Genomic DNA, 14549 nt, shown 5'->3' with positions numbered 1-14549 from the left:
GGTTGTACCCAGTCAGGTTGTATCCAGTCAGGTTGTATCAGGTTGTATCCAGTCAGGTTGTATCCAGTCAGGTTGTATCCAGGTTGTATCCAGTCAGGTTGTACCCAGTCAGGTTGTATTCAGGTTGTATCCAGGTTGTACCCAGTCAGGTTGTATCCAGGTTGTACCCAGTCAGGTTGTATCCAGGTTGTACCCAGTCAGGTTGTATCCAGTCAGGTTGTATCCAGGTTGTATCCAGTCAGGTTGTATCCAGTCAGGTTGTACCCAGTCAGGTTGTATCCAGTCAGGTTGTATCCAGTCAGGTTGTATCCAGTCAGGTTGTACCCAGTCAGGTTGTACCCAGTCAGGTTGTATCCAGTCAGGTTGTACCCAGTCAGGTTGTACCCAGTCAGGTTGTATCCAGTCAGGTTGTATCCAGTCAGGTTGTATCCAGTCAGGTTGTACCCAGTCAGGTTGTACCCAGTCAGGTTGTATCCAGTCAGGGGTTAGGGTTAGGTTAGGTCCAGAGCTCTGTATCCTGTCCAGCAGAGAGAGACTAAATACTAACATAAATACATATGCTCTATGACTCTAACCCTCCTCCATGAGAGCTGCAAGGTGTGCAGGGTGGGTTAGGGTTAGGGTTAGGTCAAGAGCTCTATCCTGTCCAGCAGAGAGAGACTAAATACTAACATAAATACATATGCTCTATGACTCTAACCCTCCTCCATGAGAGCTGCAAGGTGTGCAGGGTGGGTTAGGGTTAGGGGGTTAGGGTTAGGTCCAGAGTTCTATCCTGTCCAGCAGAGAGAGACTAAATACTAACATAAATACATATGCTCTATGACTCTAACCCTCCTCCATGAGATCTGCAAGGTGTGCAGGGTGGGTTAGGGGGTTAGGGTTAGGGTTAGGTCCAGAGCTCTATCCTGTCCAGCAGAGAGAGACTAAATACTAACATAAATACATATGCTCTATGACTCTAACCCTCCTCCATGAGAGCTGCAAGGTGTGCAGGGTGCGTTAGGGTTAGGTCCAGAGCTCTATCCTGTCCAGCAGAGAGAGACTAAATACTAACATAAATACATATGCTCTATGACTCTAACCCTCCTCCATGAGAGCTGCAAGGTGTGCAGGGTTTTGTTCCAGCCCTTGAACACTTGGTTCTACGCATCAGCTACTCCTCAGGCTGTTTATATTGAATACTGAGAGAGTATAACAGACGCTCTGATTGGCTAATCTACAGCTGCTTCTATAACAGACGCTCTGATTGGCTAATCTACAGCTGCTTCTATAACAGATGCTCTGATTGGCTAATCTACAGCTGCTTCTATAACAGACGCTCTGATTGGCTAATCTACAGCTGCTTCTATAACAGACGCTCTGATTGGCTAATCTACAGCTGACTTCTATAACAGACGCTCTGATTGGCTAATCTACAGCTGCTTCTATAACAGATGCTCTTATTGGCTACGTCACATTATGACTCTTTGGTGTGCTGGGCTCTGATAGGCTATAGGGAGGGTGCATTACCAAGAGCTGTGTGTGAGTGTTGTGTGAATGTGTGTGTGTGTTGTGTGGGTGTGTCAGACAGGGTTTTTCCGAGAGGTCGTAGTCCATCTGGATAACCTCAGGGGACATCATAGGGGACAGCTCTTCGGGACTTCCACGGCATCAGGTGATTCCCATTGGCCAGCGCGGCATTGGTGGGCGGCGGCTCTCGGGGCAGTTCTGCACAGTGATGATGCGATTGAAGGCTTTGAGTCGTCTCCATAGCAACCAGTACACTTTACACTGGACGTAGACATCAACACCAGTCCGCCTGACATGCCTATCGCCACGATGACCAGCTTCATCCAGAACGGCCACTCCAACACACCTAGAGAGAGAGAGAGGTGTAGAGGTAGAGAGCGAGAGAGAGTAAGAGGTAAGAGAGAGAGATGTGTTCTGAGGTAGAGAGAGAGGTATAGAGGTAGAGAGAGAGGTGTAGAGGGTAGAGAGAGAGGTAGTTCAGAGTAGAATAGAGGTAGAAGACATAGTGTAGAGGTAGAGAGGGGGTGTGGAGGTAGAGAGAGGAGGAGGAGAGTGTGTAAAGGTAGAGAGAGAGCGAGAGAGGTAGAGAGAGGTGTGTAAAGGTAGAGAGAGAGAGCTCAGAGAGGTAGAGGGAGAGAGGTAGAGAGAGAGGTGTAGAGAGAGAGGTGTAGAGGTAGAGAGAGAGAGAGAGAGAGAGAGGTGTAGAGAGAGAGAGAGAGTGAGTGTAGAGATAGAGAGAGAAGGTGTAGAGGTAGAGAGAGAGAGAGGTAGAGGAGAGTGTAGAGAGAGAGAGTAGAGGTAGAGAGAGAGACTAGAGATAGAGAGAGAGAGAGAGAGGTGTAGAGGTAGAGAGAGAGAGAGAGAGGTGTAGAGGTAGAGAGAGAGAGGGGTATAGAGGTAGAGAGAGAGAGAGTTGTAAAGGTAGAGAGAGAGACAGAGAGGTAGAGAGAGAGACAGACAGAGAGAGGTAGAGAGACACACAGACATATACATACACAGGTTAGTTATGTCTGCCCAGGGGGAAACAGAGAGATTGTGTGTGTCTGTGTTTGATACCAGAGGCCTCCTTACCCTCAGCAGTGTAGTACTTCATCACTGATATTCTCCACATGTCGTCTGAAAACACAGTAATGTTACTATATTCTCCTCTCATCTGAAAACACAGTAATGTTACTATATCCTCCTGTAACACAGTAATGTCACTATATTCTCCTGAAAACACAGTAATGTTACTATATTCTCCTGAAAACACAGTAATGTTACTATATTCTCCTGTAAACACAGTAATGTTACTATATTCTCCTGAAAACACAGTAATGTTACTATATTCTCCTCTCATCTGAAAACACAGTAATGTTACTATATTCTCCTGAAAACACAGTAATGTTACTATATTCTCATCTGAAAACACAGTAATGTTACTATATTCTCATCTGAAAACACAGTAATGTTACTATATTCTCATCTGAAAACACAGTAATGCTACTATATTCTCCTGTAAACACAGTAATGTTACTATATTCTCATCTGAAAACACAGTAATGTTACTATATTCTCATCTAAAACACAGTAATGTTACTATATTCTCCTGAAAACACAGTAATGTTACTATATTCTCCTGAAAACACAGTAATGTTACTATATTCTCCTGAAAACACAGTAATGTTACTATATTCTCCTGAAAACACAGTAATGTTACTATATTCTCCTGAATACACAGTAGTTACTATATTCTCCTGTAAACACAGTAATGTTACTATATTCTCCTGAAAACACAGTAATGTTACTATATTCTCCTGTAAACACAGTAATGTTACTATATTCTCCTGTAAACACAGTAATGTTACTATATTCTCCTGCATCTGAAAACACAGTAATGTTACTATATTCTCCTGTAAACACAGTAATGTTACTATATTCTCCTGTAAACACAGTAATGTTACTATATTCTCCTGTAAACACAGTAATGTCACTATATTCTCCTGTAAACACAGTAATGTTACTATATTCTCATCTGAAAACACAGTAATGTTACTATATTCTCATCTAAAACACAGTAATGCTACTATATTCTCATCTAAAACACAGTAATGTTACTATATTCTCCTGAAAACACAGTAATGTTACTATATTCTCCTGAAAACACAGTAATGTTACTATATTCTCCTCTCATCTGAAAACACAGTAATGTTGCTATATTCTCCTGGAAACACAGTAATGTTACTATATTCTCCTGAAAACACAGTAATGTTACTATATTCTCCTGTAAACACAGTAATGTTACTATATTCTCCTGTAAACACAGTAATGTTACTATATTCTCCTGAAAACACAGTAATGTTACTATATTCTCCTGTAAACACAGTAATGTCACTATATTCTCCACAGTGTTACTAAAACACAGTAATGTTACTATATTCTCCTGTAAACACAGTAATGTTACTATATTCTCCTGAAAACACAGTAATGTTACTATATTCTCCTCTCATCTGAAAACACAGTAATGTTACTATATTCTCCTGAAAACACAGTAATGTTACTATATTCTCCTGAAAACACAGTAATGTTACTATATTCTCCTGTAAACACAGTAATGTTACTATATTCTCCTGAAAACACAGTAATGTTACTATATTCTCCTGAAAACACAGTAATGTTACTATATTCTCCTGAAAACACAGTAATGTTACTATATTCTCCTGTAAACACAGTAATGCTACTATATTCTCCTGAAAACACAGTAATGTCACTATATTCTCCTCTCATCTGAAAACACAGTAATGTTACTATATTCTCATCTGAAAACACAGTAATGTTACTATATTCTCCTGTAAACACAGTAATGCTACTATATTCTCCTGTAAACACAGTAATGTTACTATATTCTCCTGTAAACACAGTAATGTTACTATATTCTCCTGAAAACACAGTAATGTTACTATATTCTCCTCTCATCTGAAAACACAGTAATGTTACTATATTCTCATCTGAAAACACAGTAATGTTACTATATTCTCCTGTAAACACAGTAATGTTACTATATTCTCCTCAAAACACAGTAATGTTACTATATTCTCCTGTAAACACAGTAATGTTACTATATTCTCCTGTCATCTGAAAACACAGTAATGTTACTATATTCTCCTGTAAACACAGTAATGTTACTATATTCTCCTGTAAACACAGTAATGTTACTATATTCTCCTGAAAACACAGTAATGTTACTATATTCTCCTGTAAACACAGTAATGTCACTATATTCTCCTGGAAACAAAGTAATGTTACTATATTCTCCTGTAAACACAGTAATGTTACTATATTCTCCTGAAAACACAGTAATGTTACTATATTCTCCTGAAAACACAGTAATGTTACTATATTCTCCTGTAAACACAGTAATGTTACTATATTCTCCTGTAAACACAGTAATGTTACTATATTCTCCTGTAAACACAGTAATGTTACTATATTCTCCTCTCATCTGAAAACACAGTAATGTTACTATATTCTCCTGTAAACACAGTAATGTTACTATATTCTCCTGTAAACACAGTAATGTTACTATATTCTCCTCTCATCTGAAAACACAGTAATGTTACTATATTCTCCTGTAAACACAGTAATGTTACTATATTCTCCTGTAAACACAGTAATGTTACTATATTCTCCTGAAAACACAGTAATGTTACTATATTCTCCTGAAAACACAGTAATGTTACTATATTCTCATCTGAAAACACAGTAATGTTACTATATTCTCATCTGAAAACACAGTAATGTTATGTTACTATATTCTCTCCTGAAAACACAGTAATGTTACTATATTCTCCTGAAAACACAGTAATGTTACTATATTCTCCTGTAAACACAGTAATGTTACTATATTCTCCTGAAAACAGTAATGTTACAGAAAACACAGTAATGTTACTATATTCTCATCTGAAAACACAGTAATGTTACTATATTCTCATCTGAAAACACAGTAATGTTACTATATTCTCCTGTAAACACAGTAATGTTACTATATTCTCCTGAAAACACAGTAATGTTACTATATTCTCCTGTAAACACAGTAATGTTACTATATTCTCCTGTCATCTGAAAACACAGTAATGTTATATTCTCCTGACTATATTCTCCTGTAAACACAGTAATGTTACTATATTCTCCTGTCATCTGAAAACACAGTAATGTTACTATATTCTCCTGAAAACACAGTAATGTTACTATATTCTCCTGTAAACACAGTAATGTCACTATATTCTCCTGGAAACAAAGTAATGTTACTATATTCTCCTGTAAACACAGTAATGTCACTATATTCTCCTCTCATCTGAAAACACAGTAATGTTACTATATTCTCCTGTAAACACAGTAATGTTACTATATTCTCCTGTAAACACAGTAATGTCACTATATTCTCCTGAAAACACAGTAATGTTACTATATTCTCATCTGAAAACACAGTAATGTTACTATATTCTCCTCTCATCTGAAAACACAGTAATGTTACTATATTCTCCTGTAAACACAGTAATGTTACTATATTCTCCTGTAAACACAGTAATGTCACTATATTCTCCTCTCATCTGAAAACACAGTAATGTTACTATATTCTCCTGAAAACACAGTAATGTTACTACTATATATCTCCTGAAAACACAGTAATGTTACTATATTCTCCTGAAAACACAGTAATGTTACTATATTCTCCTGAAAACACAGTAATGTTACTATATTCTCCTGAAAACACAGTAATGTTACTATATTCTCCTGAAAACACAGTAATGTTACTATATTCTCCTGTAAACACAGTAATGTTACTATATTCTCCTGTAAACACAGTAATGTTACTATATTCTCCTGAAAACACAGTAATGTTACTATATTCTCCTGTAAACACAGTAATGTTACTATATTCTCCTGAAAACACAGTAATGTTACTATATTCTCCTGTAAACACAGTAATGTTACTATATTCTCCTGTAAACACAGTAATGTTACTATATTCTCATCTGAAAACACAGTAATGTTACTATATTCTCCTGTAAACACAGTAATGTTACTATATTCTCCTGTAAACACAGTAATGTTACTATATTCTCCTGAAAACACAGTAATGTTACTATATTCTCATCTGTAAACACAGTAATGTTACTATATTCTCATCTGTAAACACAGTAATGTTACTATATTCTCCTGTAAACACAGTAATGTTACTATATTCTCCTGAAAACACAGTAATGTTACTATATTCTCCTGTAAACACAGTAATGTTACTATATTCTCCTGAAAACACAGTAATGTTACTATATTCTCCTGTAAACACAGTAATGTTACTATATTCTCATCTCACAGTAATGCTACTATATTCTCCTGAAAACACAGTAATGTTACTATATTCTCCTGTTAATGTTACTATATTCTCCTGAAAACACAGTAATGTTACTATATTCTCCTCAAAACACAGTAATGTTACATATTACTCCATCTGAAAACACAGTAATGTTACTATATTCTCCTGAAAACACAGTAATGTTACTATATTCTCATCTGTAAACACAGTAATGTTACTATATTCTCCTGAAAACACAGTAATGTCACTATATTCTCCTCTCATCTGAAAACACAGTAATGTTACTATATTCTCCTGAAAACACAGTAATGTCACTATATTCTCCTCTCATCTGAAAACACAGTAATGTTACTATATTCTCCTGTAAACACAGTAATGTTACTATATTCTCCTGAAAACACAGTAATGTTACTATATTCTCATCTAAAACACAGTAATGTTACTATATTCTCCTGAAAACAAAACACAGTAATGTTACTATATTCTCCTGTAAACACAGTAATGTTACTATATTCTCCTGTAAACACAGTAATGTTACTATATTCTCCTGAAAACACAGTAATGTTACTATATTTACTATATTCTCTGAAAACACAGTAATGTTACTATATTCTCCTGAAAACACAGTAATGTTACTATATTCTCCTGTAAACACAGTAATGTTACTATATTCTCCTGTAAACACAGTCTCTCCTGTAAACACAGTAATGTTACTATATTCTCTCTGAAAACACAGTAATGTTACTATATTCTCCTGAAAACACAGTAATGTTACTATATTCTCCTGAAAACACAGTAATGTTACTATATTCTCCTGAAAACACAGTAATGTTACTATATTCTCCTGAAAACACAGTAATGTTACTATATTCTCATCTGAAAACACAGTAATGTTACTATATTCTCCTGAAAACACAGTAATGTTACTATATTCTCCTGAAAACACAGTAATGTTACTATATTCTCCTGAAAACACAGTAATGTTACTATATTCTCCTGTAACACAGTAATGTTACTATATTCTCCTGTAAACACAGTAATGTTACTATATTCTCCTGTAAACACAGTAATGTTACTATATTCTCCTGTAAACACAGTAATGTTACTATATTCTCCTGAAAACACAGTAATGTTACATATTCTCCTGTAAACACAGTAATGTTACTATAAACACAGTTGTTACTATATTCTCCTGAAAACACAGTAATGTTACTATATTCTCATCTGTAAACACAGTAATGTTACTATATTCTCATCTAAAACACAGTAATGTTATATTCTCCTGAAAACACAGTAATGTTACTATATTCTCCTCTGAAAACACAGTAATGTTACTATATTCTCCTGTAAACACAGTAATGTTACTATATTCTCCTGAAAACACAGTAATGTTACTATATTCTCATCTGTAAACACAGTAATGTTACTATATTCTCATCTAAAACACAGTAATGTTACTATATTCTCCTCTCATCTGAAAACACAGTAATGTTGCTATATTCTCCTGTCATCTGAAAACACAGTAATGTTACTATATTCTCATCTGAAAACACAGTAATGTTACTATATTCTCCTCAAAACACAGTAATGTTACTATATTCTCATCTGAAAACACAGTAATGTTACTATATTCTCCTCAAAACACAGTAATGTTACTATATTCTCCTGTAAACACAGTAATGTTACTATATTCTCCTGTAAACACAGTAATGTTACTATATTCTCCTGTAAACACAGTAATGTTACTATATTCTCCTGTAAACACAGTAATGTTACTATATTCTCCTGTAAACACAGTAATGTTACTATATTCTCCTGGAAACACAGTAATGTTACTATATTCTCCTGAAAACACAGTAATGTTACTATATTCTCCTGAAAACACAGTAATGTTACTATATTCTCCTCTCATCTGAAAACACAGTAATGTTACTATATTCTCATCTGAAAACACAGTAATGTTACTATATTCTCCTGTAAACACAGTAATGTTACTATATTCTCCTGAAAACACAGTAATGTTACTATATTCTCCTGAAAACACAGTAATGTTACTATATTCTCCTGAAAACACAGTAATGTTACTATATTCTCCTGTAAAACACAGTAATGTTACTATATTCTCCTGAAAACACAGTAATGTTACTATATTCTCCTGTAAACACAGTAATGTTACTATATTCTCCTCTCATCTGAAAACACAGTAATGTTACTATATTCTCCTGTAAACACAGTAATGTTACTATATTCTCCTGTAAACACAGTAATGTTACTATATTCTCCTGAAAACACAGTAATGTTACTATATTCTCCTGATATTCTCCCTGTAAACACAGTAATGTTACATCTGAAAAACACAGTAATGTTACTATATTCTCCTGAAAACACAGTAATGTTACTATATTCTCCTGAAAACACAGTAATGTTACTATATTCTCATCTGAAAACACAGTAATGTTACTATATTCTCCTGTAAACACAGTAATGTTACTATATTCTCCTGAAAACACAGTAATGTTACTATATTCTCCTAAAAACACAGTAATGTTACTATATTCTCCTCTCATCTGAAAACACAGTAATGTTACTATATTCTCCTGTAAACACAGTAATGTTACTATATTCTCCTCTCATCTGAAAACACAGTAATGTTACTATATTCTCCTGTAAACACAGTAATGTTACTATATTCTCCTGTAAACACAGTAATGTTACTATATTCTCCTCTCATCTGAAAACACAGTAATGTTACTATATTCTCCTGTAAACACAGTAATGTTACTATATTCTCCTGTAAACACAGTAATGTTACTATATTCTCCTGTAAACACAGTAATGTTACTATATTCTCCTGTAAACACAGTAATGTTACTATATTCTCCTGTAAACACAGTAATGTTACTATATTCTCCTGAAAACACAGTAATGTTACTATATTCTCCTGAAAACACAGTAATGTTACTATATTCTCCTGAAAGCACAGTAATGTTACTATATTCTCATCTGAAAACACAGTAATGTTACTATATTCTCATCTGAAAACACAGTAATGTTTACTATATTCTCCTGAAAACACAGTAATGTTACTATATTCTCCTGAAAACACAGTAATGTTACTATATTCTCCTGAAAACACAGTAATGTTACTATATTCTCCTGAAAACACAGTAATGTTACTATATTCTCCTGTAAACACAGTAATGTTACTATATTCTCCTGAAAACACAGTAATGTTACTATATTCTCCTGTAAACACAGTAATGTTACTACTATATTATCCTCATCTCATAATGTTACTATATTCTCCTGAAACACAGTAACACAGTAATGTTACTATATTCTCCTGTAAACACAGTAATGTTACTATATATTCTCCTCTGAAAACACAGTAATGTTACTATATTCTCCTGTAAACACAGTAATGTTACTATATTCTCCTCTCATCTGAAAACACAGTAATGTTACTATATTCTCCTGTAAACACAGTAATGTTACTATATTCTCCTGAAAACACAGTAATGTTACTATATTCTCCTGAAAACACAGTAATATATTCTCCTGAAAACACAGTAATGTTACTATATTCTCCTGAAAACACAGTAATGTTACTATATTCTCCTGAAAACACAGTAATGTTACTATATTCTCCTGAAAACACAGTAATGTTACTATATTCTCATCTGAAAATACAGTAATGTTACTATATTCTCCTGAAAACACAGTAATGTTACTATATTCTCCTGAAAACACAGTAATGTTACTATATTCTCCTGAAAACACAGTAATGTTACTATATTCTCCTGAAAACACAGTAATTCTATATTCTCTGAAAACACAGTAATGTTACTATATTCTCCTGAAAACACAGTAATGTTACTATATTCTCCTGTAAACACAGTAATGTTACTATATTCTCCTGAAAACACAGTAATGTTACTATATTCTCCTGAAAACACAGTAATGTTACTATATTCTCCTGAAAACACAGTAATGTTACTATATTCTCCTGAAAACACAGTAATGTTACTATATTCTCCTGAAAACACAGTAATGTTACTATATTCTCATCTGAAAACACAGTAATGTTACTATATTCTCCTGAAAACACAGTAATGTTACTATATTCTCCTGAAAACACAGTAATGTTACTATATTCTCCTGAAAACACAGTAATGTTACTATATTCTCCTGAAAACACAGTAATGTTACTATATTCTCCTGAAAACACAGTAATGTTACTATATTCTCCTGTAAACACAGTAATGTTACTATATTCTCCTGTAAACACAGTAATGTTACTATATTCTCATCTGAAAACACAGTAATGTTACTATATTCTCCTGTAAACACAGTAATGTTACTATATTCTCCTGAAAACACAGTAATGTTACTATATTCTCATCTGAAAACACAGTAATGTTACTATATTCTCCTGAAAACACAGTAATGTTACTATATTCTCCTGAAAACACAGTAATGTTACTATATTCTCCTGTAAACACAGTAATGTTACTATATTCTCCTGTAAACACAGTAATGTTACTATATTCTCCTGAAAACACAGTAATGTTACTATATTCTCCTCTGTAAACACAGTAATGTTACTATATTCTCATCTAAAACAAACAGTAATTCTCCTGAAAACACAGTAATGTTACTATATTCTCTCTGAAAACACAGTAATGTTACTATATTCTCCTGAAAACACAGTAATGTTACTATATTCTCCTGAAAACACAGTAATGTTACTATATTCTCATCTGAAAACACAGTAATGTTACTATATTCTCCTGAAAACACAGTAATGTTACTATATTCTCCTGTAAACACAGTAATGTTACTATATTCTCCTGAAAACACAGTAATGTTACTATATTCTCCTGAAAACACAGTAATGTTACTATATTCTCCTGAAAACACAGTAATGTTACTATATTCTCCTGAAAACACAGTAATGTTACTATATTCTCCTGAAAACACAGTAATGTTACTATATTCTCCTGAAAACACAGTAATGTTACTATATTCTCCTGAAAACACAGTAATGTTACTATATTCTCCTGAAAACACAGTAATGTTACTATATTCTCATCTGAAAACACAGTAATGTTACTATATTCTCCTGTAAACACACAGTAATGTTACTATATTCTCTATATTCTGAAAACACAGTAATGTTACTATATTCTCATCTGAAAACACAGTAATGTTACTATATTCTCCTGAAAACACAGTAATGTTACTATATTCTCCTGAAAACACAGTAATGTTACTATATTCTCCTGAAAACACAGTAATGTTACTATATTCTCCTGAAAACACAGTAATGTTACTATATTCTCCTGAAAACACAGTAATGTTACTATATTCTCCTGAAAACACAGTAATGTTACTATATTCTCCTGAAAACACAGTAATGTTACTATATTCTCCTGTAAACACAGTAATGTTACTATATTCTCCTGTAAACACAGTAATGTTACTATATTCTCCTGTAAACACAGTAATGTTACTATATTCTCCTGTAAACACAGTAATGTTACTATATTCTCCTGTAAACACAGTAATGTTACTATATTCTCCTGAAAACACAGTAATGTTACTATATTCTCCTGAAAACACAGTAATGTTACTATATTCTCCTGTAAACACAGTAATGTTACTATATTCTCATCTGAAAACACAGTAATGTTACTATATTCTCCTGTAAACACAGTAATGTTACTATATTCTCACAGTAATGAAAACACAGTAATGTTACTATTCTGAAAACACAGTAATGTTACTATATTCTCCTGAAAACACAGTAATGTTACTATATTCTCCTGAAAACACAGTAATGTTACTATATTCTCCTGAAAACACAGTAATGTTACTATATTCTCCTGAAAACACAGTAATGTTACTATATTCTCCTGAAAACACAGTAATGTTACTATATTCTCCTGAAACACAGTAATGTTACTATATTCTCCTGAAAACACAGTAATGTTACTATATTCTCCTGAAAACACAGTAATGTTACTATATTCTCCTGAAAACACAGTAATGTTACTATATTCTCCTGAAAACACAGTAATGTTACTATATTCTCATCTGAAAACATTTACTATATTCTCCTGAAAACACAGTAATGTTACTATATTCTCATCTGAAAACACAGTAATGTTACTATATTCTCCTGAAACACAGTAATGTTACTATATTCTCCTGAAAACACAGTAATGTTACTATATTCTCCTGAAAACACAGTAATGTTACTATATTCTCCTGAAACACAGTAATGTTACTATATTCTCCTGAAAACACAGTAATGTTACTATATTCTCCTGAAAACACAGTAATGTTACTATATTCTCCTGAAAACACAGTAATGTTACTATATTCTCCTGAAAACACAGTAATGTTACTATATTCTCCTGAAAACACAGTAATGTTACTATATTCTCCTGAAAACACAGTAATGTTACTATATTCTCCTGAAAACACAGTAATGTTACTATATTCTCCTGTAAACACAGTAATGTTACTATCCTGAAAACACAGTAATGTTACTATATTCTCCTGTAAACACAGTAATGTTACTATATTCTCCTGTAAACACAGTAATGTTACTATATTCTCCTGTCATATATTCTCCTGAAAACACAGTAATGTTACTATATTCTCCTGAAAACACAGTAATGTTACTATATTCTCCTGTAAACACAGTAATGTTACTATATTCTCCTGAAAACACAGTAATGTTACTATATTCTCCTGAAAACACAGTAATGTTACTATATTCTCCTGAAAACACAGTAATGTTACTATATTCTCATCTGAAAACACAGTAATGTTACTATATTCTCCTGAAAACACAGTAATGTTACTATATTCTCCTGGAAACAAAGTAATGTTACTATATTCTCCTGTAAACACAGTAATGTCACTATATTCTCCTCTCATCTGAAAACACAGTAATGTTACTATATTCTCCTGTAAACACAGTAATGTTACTATATTCTCCTGTAAACACAGTAATGTCACTATATTCTCCTCTCATCTGAAAACACAGTAATGTTACTATATTCTCCTGTAAACACAGTAATGTTACTATATTCTCCTGTAAACACAGTAATGTCACTATATTCTCCTGAAAACACAGTAATGTTACTATATTCTCATCTGAAAACACAGTAATGTTACTATATTCTCCTGAAAACACAGTAATGTTACTATATTCTCCTGAAAACACAGTAATGTTACTATATTCTCCTGAAAACACAGTAATGTTACTATATTCTCCTGAAAACACAGTAATGTTACTATATTCTCCTGAAAACACAGTAATGTTACTATATTCTCCTGAAAACACAGTAATGTTACTATATTCTCCTGAAAACACAGTAATGTTACTATATTCTCCTGAAAACACAGTAATGTTACTATATTCTCCTGAAAACACAGTAATGTTACTATATTCTCCTGTAAACACAGTAATGTTACTATATTCTCCTCTCATCTGAAAACACAGTAATGTTACTATATTCTCCTGTAAACACAGTAATGTTACTATATATTCTCCTGTAATGTTACTATATTCTCCTGAAAACACAGTAATGTTACTATATTCTCCTGAAAACACAGTAATGTTACTATATTCTCCTGTGTTACTAAACACAGTAATGTTACTATATTC

The 14549-nt window shown here is 33.4% G+C and overlaps 1 long non-coding RNA gene across 1 annotated transcript; it reads left to right on the top strand.

Moving 5' to 3' along the window:
* The first annotated feature begins 79 nt into the window (after positions 1–79).
* Positions 80–479, top strand: LOC127918761 (uncharacterized). Its single transcript, XR_008100749.1, has 3 exons — positions 80–123; positions 213–242; positions 333–479. It is a non-coding gene; the product is annotated as an uncharacterized LOC127918761 (long non-coding RNA).
* The last annotated feature ends 14070 nt before the right edge of the window (positions 480–14549 follow it).

The sequence above is a fragment of the Oncorhynchus keta genome, unplaced genomic scaffold, assembly GCF_023373465.1.
Source record: "Oncorhynchus keta strain PuntledgeMale-10-30-2019 unplaced genomic scaffold, Oket_V2 Un_contig_1480_pilon_pilon, whole genome shotgun sequence".
Classification (NCBI taxonomy): domain Eukaryota; kingdom Metazoa; phylum Chordata; class Actinopteri; order Salmoniformes; family Salmonidae; genus Oncorhynchus; species Oncorhynchus keta.
The sequence above is the reverse complement of the archived record's forward strand: the minus strand, read 5'-3'. Positions and strand labels throughout refer to the sequence as shown.